The following is a 7,821-nucleotide window of genomic DNA, read 5'->3' on the forward strand; positions in this document are numbered from 1 at the left end:
TATCTATCTATCTATCTATCTATCTATCTATCTATCTATCTATCTATATACACACATATAATTTTTTTCCTCCAACTACTCTAATACTGACAAAGGTCTCATGAGTTACAAATATCATCTTTCCATGCAGGAATGTAAACAGTTCAACTTTAATAAGTCTCTTATGATTTCTCTTTCCTGTTTACCTCTTCATGTTCCACTTGAGTCTTGTATTGGAAAGTCAAATTTTCTATTCAGCTCTGGTCTTTTCATCAAGAATGCTTGAAAGTCCTCTATTTCACTGAATGACCATTTTTCCCCTGAAGGATTATACTCAGTTTTGATGGGTAGGTGTTTCTTGGTTGTAATCCTATCTCCTTTGACCTCCAGAATATTATATTCCATGCCCTGCAGTCCCTTAATGTAGAAGCTGTTAAATCTTGTGTTATCCTGATTGTGTTTCCACAATACTGGAATTGTTTCCTTCTGGCTGCTTGTAATATTTTCTCCTTGACCTGGGAACTCTGGAATTTGGCTACGACATTCCTAGGAGTTTGCCTTTGGGGATCTCTTTCAGGAGGAGATTTGTGGATTCTTTCCATTTCTATTTTGCCCTCTGGTTCTAAAATATCAGGGCAGTTTTCCTTGATAATTTCTTGAAGGATGATGTCTAGGCTCTTTTTTGATCATGGCTTTCAGATAGTCCAATAATTTTTAAATCCTCTCTCCTGGATCTATTTTCCAAGTCAGTTGTTTTTCCAATGAGATGTTTTACATTGTTTTCTCATTTTTCATTCTTTTGGATTTGTTTTACAGTATCTTGATTTCTCATAAAGTCACTAGCTTCCAATTGCTCTATTCTAATTTTTAAGGAAGTATTTTCTTCAGTAATCTTTTGGATTTCCTTTTCCATTTGGCCAATTTTGCTTTTTAGGGCATTCTTCTCCTCATTGGCTTTTTGGACCTCTTTTGCCATTGGGATAGGCTATTTTTTAAGGTGTTATTTTCTTCAGTATTTTTTTGGGTCTCCTTTAGCAAGCTGTTGACTTGCTTTTCATGATTTCCTTGCATCACTCTCATTTCTCTTCCCAGTTTTTCCTCTACTTCTCTTACTTGCTTCTTAAAATCCCTTTGGAGCTCTTCCAAGGCCTGGGACTGATTCATATTTTTCGTGGAGGCTTTGGATGTAGGAGCTCTGACTTTGTTGTCTTCTTCTGGTTGTATGTTTTGATCTTCTTTGTCACCAAAGTAAGATTCTATAGTCTGACTCTTTTTGCACTGCCTTCTCATGATCCCAGCCAGTTGCTTGAGTTATAAACTCTTTGTTAAGGGTTAAGGGGTCTGCTTCCAGTGTGGAGAATGTACTGTCCCAAGCTTTGGGGTTTTGTGCAGCTGTTTTCAGAGATACTTCTAGGGACCTGTAAATTTTCAGTTCTTCCAAGGTGCTATGATCAAGGGTGAGGTGTTTACTCCTTTCTTGGCCTATGCTCTGGTCTACAAGTGACCACAAGCACTCTTTTCTGTCTTGGAACTGTGAGGAGGATTTCTTCTCCACTGCCACTACAAGCTCCACATGCCAGTGCTCCTCCTTGCCCCAGGACCACCACCTAGAACTGTGACCCAGATCCAAGCACGGGTAAAGCAAGGGAATCCTGTACCAGCAAAGAGATCCCTGCAATCTCCCTCTGATCAGCCACTTGATTCCCCCCCCATACCCCCTTTTAAACGCTGAGATTTTTCTCAAGGTCGCTCATCTTTAAGAGTGTCACTAATGTTCAGATTCCTTAAGAGTCTGGCCTGTATGGGTCATCGATAATAAAACTTTGTCTTTTGGCTGAAATTTGGGTCGAATTCATTCAGGCAGGACCCACGTGTCATGATCTCAGGGTTCCCAGCACCCCAAGAATCTACACCTCATCATATGACCCACCCAAATCAGGGTTTTCTCTAAACTAGAGGTTGGGAACCTGCAGCCTTGAGGCCACATGTGACCCTTTGGGTCTTAAAATGTGGCTCTTTGACTGAATCCAAACTTCACAGAACAACATACTTCACACAGGTTCCCCATCCCTGCTAAACCCTGAAGAGAGATGTAGCAGGTGCCCTCTGGGGACTTGAAGTACCAATATGAGAGGGGATTGGGAGCTCCAAGACTATACTGCACATGGATTATGTCTGTTGATTCTCACAGATTCCCTGGAGATGTTATCATTCCTATTTTATACATGAGGAAACTGAGGTTAGGGGATTTACACTGGTCACAAATCTATTAAGTGTCACAGAAGGGAGTGTGACCCATATTCCTTCTGACTCCAAGTACACACCAAACCCAATCTCCAGTACATCATGTGTCTGGTTTCATTTTCCTTTCTTTTTCCTTCTATACCACTTATTTTCTGCTCCCTAATAGACCATCATTTGGAATAGAGAAAAATGGTAATCCAAACTGACCCACACTGTGACCACATCTGAATGTATACATAATATTCAGCACCTCTACTCCCCCACCTCTGTACAAAGAATGAATATATTTCTGTCTCTTGAAGAAAAACTGATACTGTTACAATTCCAAGATACATTGTGGGTCCCACCTGTAGCTATTGTCAATCTTACAGAGTTCGTTCCAAGAAAGACCAACAAGATTAGGCTGCATGAGCATGTTTATTTCTCTCAAAGCTGGAGATATGTATGGGTCTATACATGGGAGTTCATGGGAATGAGCTCAAAGAAAGGCCAGTTGAAGGAGACTTTATATCTTTAGAGCAAAAAAGTGTTTCTTTCTCCCTCCCTTCCTGGCTCAGGATGTCTGTGTCAGCCAAAATTATAGTGTCCACATGTGTCAGCCATAAACATGGGCATAAAACATGAATGTCATAACAGGACATAACATAGCAGTGTCCAAAAAATAACAAGATAAAAGAAATGCCATTATTTAAGATAGTATCTGGTTAAAGGCGCCTGGTCCTTATCAGTCATAAACAGAAGAATGTTCCTGGTCAGGTTCATCTGGCCTTGTAGTTGCTGACACAGTAAAAGGGATTTTGGGTTCACTCAGAGAGCATGCAAAGCATTATGGTATGTTAAGCTCAAAGTGGCCCAAAAATGTCTTTCTCCTGATTGACTAATCCAGGTTTTAGGCCTTTCTCTGGTTATGGGGGGCTCAAACTGGTTTGCAGGGGCCAAGCTGGTTTACCCTATGTAATCCCATTAACATTTCATAGTTACTTTAGGAATTAATGTGCACCAAGGTATTCTCCCCTTGGTGGGCATCCTTCGAGCTGTACTTGGCTAGGCTGGGTAGATGATCCTGGCATTGGAAGTGCAAAGCCATCAAGTCCAATCTAATCATTCTACAACTGAGCAAACTGCTCAAAAGCCCAAGGTCACACAGGTACAAAGCATAAAAAGCAGAATTTGAACACAGGTCTTGAGACACTACTACAACCAGTGTTATTTTCAATGAACAGCTGGGCCTCTAATGGGAGCCTTAATATTTGACTTTTGTCTAGGTCAACACAAAGAAAGGGTAAAGGATATTTACATTCCCTGAGAACAATCAGGCTAACAACAAAGCAAATATAAGACTGGTTTTATGTCCCCTGACGAAAAAAATGTAAGGCACAGAGGAGTAGTGCTGGAGCTCATCATCTGGTATATTGTAGCCATTTATTAAATCCTTGTGCAGCTGATTCAGCCCATAAAGAGACAAGACAAATCACTTTCCCTCTCCAGTGTTCTCCACCTCTCCAAGAACCATGCTAGAGGTAAAAGACTTCCAAAGACTATGTAGAGGGGAGAGTATGTCACAGACTTGTGCCTGTGGGGTGTGCTGGTTGGCCAGGAAGAGCAAGGTTTTCGTACTATCATACCAGTAAACATTTACTCCTAAAATTAATTAAGTCAATTGAGTTAATTATTTCAGTTGCTAATCATGGAGGAAGCACAGTGTAAGGCAGACCTGCACAACTTGGCAGTAGGTAGAGGCCAAAATTAAAATAGACTAAACTTCGAGTCACAGATTTAAAAGCTTGCTTTCCCAGGAAAGGTATTATTGATGATTAAACTATTTTTCAAATAAATCATATTTTTAAAAAAGGGAAATTTCAATTAATATCAACTAATTACACTTATTACTTAAGATTTTTATTTATCACGAAATCACATTAATGTTAAAAAATTACTTCGTTAAGTAGTATAAATTTTATACATTTTTCAGGGTTTCTTGATGTTAATATTATTTAATGGGAAGTATTACACTTCTTGTCAGCAATTAGTTTATCATCAGCTACTCTTTGCTGCACAGCCATATGAGACGAATACATTCTCACAAACACTTTTTTTTAAATCGGGACATAATCCAGAAACTGCAATCAGCAAACACTTCTTCATGAAGTCACCTTCAGTAAAAGACTTCCCAGCAGCAGAAATTTCTTTAGAAATCCCAAAATTAACCTTAGTAGCCACCTCATTTTCTGAGTTTACTTTCTTGAAAAACTGTTGTTTCCCACTGAGATTTATCAACAATTTGGATGCTTTAATTTGTTTTTCATTGGTGTCCAATTTGCTTAAGTAAGGATGTTTTTATTCAAAATAGTGACGAAGATTACATTCCTTCCAAATGGCTACTGCTTCTCGGCAAACAAGACACAATATTTTGTCTCTCGTGTAAGCATTTTGTCCACTCCAGATTAAGCACTCCATGTTCTGATTCGTTCTTCCCTCTCTTTTTATCACCCATTTTACCAAGTTACCTAAAAAACTTTAAAGTTAGAAAGAAAAAATCTCCACAGCAACTGCTCACATACAAAAAATACTGAACTAAGTGTCTGACCTTGGAGAGAGTACAAGACACTCATCTAACTTGGAGTGCGACCACACAGCAAGAGAGGGAAGAAGCCCTTGTGTTGTTACCGTTCATTATATAGCAGACATCAGCCGTGTTGGCATGTGGCTGCACTCACTTTGTCCCTCTTCATGCCAGTAATGACTGAAAACACAGCAAAAAGATATGACTCTCACTCCTCCCAGACCAGAAACAAACTGACAACAGTGGGTTGTCACATGTCATGTGACAAACAGGAAAGACAGTGCAGTGACAAACTATTTGCCAAATTACATGACTGGCACAACAATGACTAGTGGAAGGAGGGTTAAGCGGGTCATGGCCAAGGTACTCTTTATATCTTTACTTTCTTTTACATCCTCTACATTTTTCACAGGCCCCCCCAAAATCCTTTGGTAAACCATAAGCTGCCTACAGGCTGTATGTTCGGCAGGCCTGGTATAAGGGGATCATGAGCCATGACCAGACCCTCCCCCACAGAGCCTGAGGGCTACACTAAAATGCTGAAGGGAGATACAAGAGAAGCCCTCTGGGACCTGAGCTGCCAGTGTGAATGTGCATTGGGAGAGCAGCTCCAAGCCTGGGCTACACATGCAGGATCTCATTTGTTTCTCTCACCCTCCCTGGGTAGTATTATTATTCCTGTTTCACAAAGGAAACTGAGGCTACAAAAGTTTTGGTGTCCCAGGCCACATGCCTCAATATAGGCACCAAGTTGGCAGAGGGTTTAGATTCCTGTGCCTAGAGTCAGAAACAGCTCAGTTCAAACATGATCTCAGATACTTCCCAGCTTTGTGACACTGGGGAGACTTCAGCTTTCCTCCCTTTCATAGTTACTTTAGGAGTTAATGTGCCCCAAGGTATTCTGCCCTTGGTGAGCATTCTTCAAGCTGTAATTGGGTAGGCTGGGCAGAGGATTCTGGCATTAGAACTGCAAAGGACCTTACAGGCCATCAAGTCTAGTGCCTCAAGATAGGCAGCAAGCTGGCAGAGGGCTCAGAGCTCTGGGCCTGGAGTCAGAAACAGCTCAGTTCAGACATGATCTCAGACACTTCACAGCTTTGTGACACTGAGGGAGGCTCTTCAGCTTTCCTTGCCTCCCTTTCCTCTCCTCCCAAATGACTATGGTAAGAGCACCCACCTTACTGGTTTGTGGTGAGGATAACAGGAGGTCATATTGGCCAAGGGATTTCCCAACCTTAAAGCACTTAATAAATGCTAGCTAGTTTCCCATTTTCAACAGCTTGGAAATGGAAGGACAAAAATTGACTGAAGAAAATAATCCTTTAAAAAAATACAATTGGGCAAATGAGAAAAAAAAAAGTCCACTAAAGAAAACAACTCCTTAAAATGTAGAATTGGCCAAATGGAAAAGGAGACACAAAAGTTAACTGAAGAAAACAATTCTTTAAAAATTAGAATTGAAAAAAAAAGTTAAAATTGGGCAAGTGGAAGCTAATGACTCTATGACACAACAAGAATCAGTCAAACAAAATTTAAAAAAAAACAAAAAATAGAAGAAATTATAAAATACTTCATTGGGAAAACAACTGACCTCAAAAATAGAACTAGGAGAGATAATTTAAGAATTAGTGGTCTACCTGAAAGCCATGATCAAGAAAAGAGCCTGGACAGCATCTTTCAAGAAATTATCAAGGAAAACTTCCCTGATGTCCTAGAATCAGAGGGTAAAAATAGTCATCAAAAGGATCCACTGATCACCTCCTGAAAGAGATTCCAAAATGAAAAAGCCAAGGAATATTGTAGCAAAATTCCAGAATTATCAGGTCAAGGAGAAAATGCTGCAAGCCCCCAAAAAGAAACCATTTAAATATCACGTAAACACAGTCAGGATTACGCAGGACTTTGCAGCTTCTACATTAAAAGATAGGAGGGCTTAGAATTTGATATTCCATAAGGCAAAGGAGCTTGGATTACAACCAAGGATCAACTACCTAGTAAAACTGAGCATAATCTTTCAGGAGAGGAGATGAACATTCAATGAAATAGGGGACTTCCAAATTTTCCTGATGAAAAATCTGGAACTGAACAGAAAATTTAACCTTCAAATACAAGACTCAAGAAAAGCATAAAAAGGTAAATGAGGGGCAGCTAGGTGGCACTAGCCCTGGGGTCAGGAGGACCTGAGTTCAAATCTGACCTCAGACACTTGACACTTACTAGCTGTGCGACACTGGGTAAGTTACTTAACCACATTGCCTAACAAAAAAAAAGTAAAGAGGAAAAGAAAAGAAAACAATGTTATTCAATAAAGTTAAACTATTTACAATCCTACACAGGAAGATACTCATAACTCTTGAGAAATGTATCTTTATTATGACATTTAGAAGGGATATACATAGACAGAGGGTGTGGGTATAAGTTGAATTTGATGTGATAATAAAAAATACTAATTAAGGGGTGAAAAAAAGATTGCACTAGGAGAAGAGGAAAGGAGGAGGCAGAAAAGGGTAATTACATTACATGAAATAACACAAAGACCTATTACACTACAGGGAAAGAAGGGAGGGAAAGAAGTATTATTTGAACCTTACTCTCATTGGATTTGGCTTAAAGAGGAAATATCATATATAATCAAATAAGTATAAAAATCTATCTTACCCTATAGGAAGTAGGAGGGGAAAAGGGGAAGAAAAGGGAGGGGGTTGATAGAAAGGAGGGCAGAAAAGAGGGAAGAATTAGTAGGGGAAAGGGGAAAGAAAAGGGAATGGGGCTGATGGAAGGGAGGGCATGGTCCTACAATATGTTGTTTACAAAAAACACATTTGAAGCAGAGAGGTAAAAGGTTGGAGCAGAATATATTATGCTTTAGCTGAAGTAAAAAAGCAGGGGTAGCAATCCTGATCTCAGACAAAGCAAAAGCAAAAATTGATCTAATTCAAAGGGACAAGGAAGGAAACTACACCCTGCTAGAAAGTACCATAGAAAATGAAGTAATATTAATAGTAAACATATATGCACCAAGTAGTATAGCAACC

Source organism: Vombatus ursinus, unplaced genomic scaffold, assembly GCF_900497805.2.
Source record: "Vombatus ursinus unplaced genomic scaffold, bare-nosed wombat genome assembly UNPS02014735.1, whole genome shotgun sequence".
Taxonomy (NCBI): domain Eukaryota; kingdom Metazoa; phylum Chordata; class Mammalia; order Diprotodontia; family Vombatidae; genus Vombatus; species Vombatus ursinus.